Genomic DNA, 995 nt, shown 5'->3' on the forward strand with positions numbered 1-995 from the left:
ATATAATATAATATAATATAATATAATATAATATAATATTCAACAAGTGATCACTTATTGACTGTGAATCATAAAATATAGCTCATGGTGGCTTATTAAACCATTAAGATTGACCATGAATTGGTTCACAGAAATGAGTATCATTATGAAGGTCCCAAGTCTGTGATATTGTTCAGTAACTCATCTAAATTCTCCCTGGTGTAACATCGGCACAACCCTCATCTGCGATCAATGACATCATTCTCAGCAGTATACCAGAAGCAATTAAAGACAGTTGAGACCAGCTCTCAGGGTTAAATGAGTTTATAAGAGTTTATTTGTGCAGCAGTCACATTAAAATGACAACCTTGTCATCAACACTTCACCATTTGGATCTAGAGTTCATCAACTGAAAAATGTATTGTAAAATCATGATTTCTGCACTTTGTATTTTGTTTTGTTTGTTTTGGTTTTTGTCTTATTTTTATTCATTATTATTATTATTTATTATTATTATTTTAATTATTATGTATTTATTTTGTTTTGCTTTGTTTTGTTTTGCCAAAGTTTACAAGGTTTGCTTTTGCTTCAGGCACAAAGTAGTAAACAAAATAAATGTATTAACAAAGGCATGTATTTTGCTGTTTTCTGTCTGTTTAAAAAGGTCTGTGCTCATTTTTTGGACAGACAGCAATTCCACACACTAACCCAATTCTAAATGGCACCTAAACACAAAATGAACTGTAGCTGGTCACTTTACACTTTACATGTCAGTCGGACAGATTCTTCTTGTCTAGAAGTCGGTGGTACTTGATCGATATGCTGTGGACTTTATGCTGCAGGTTAAAAGTCTGGCTATGTGCAAGACTAATGTGCCGTTTTTTATTTTTTTTTTCATATGGTCAGCCTTATTGCACTTTTTATAGTACAAATCACCTTGTCCTGACATTTCAAAGCTTTTCTTTTCAAAGCTCCCTTCTCTTTTTGTTATGAAATATGCCCTAGAATGAGGTGAA

This window comes from Sinocyclocheilus grahami, unplaced genomic scaffold (assembly GCF_001515645.1).
Source record: "Sinocyclocheilus grahami isolate Dianchi unplaced genomic scaffold, SAMN03320097.WGS_v1.1 scaffold2943.1, whole genome shotgun sequence".
Taxonomy (NCBI): domain Eukaryota; kingdom Metazoa; phylum Chordata; class Actinopteri; order Cypriniformes; family Cyprinidae; genus Sinocyclocheilus; species Sinocyclocheilus grahami.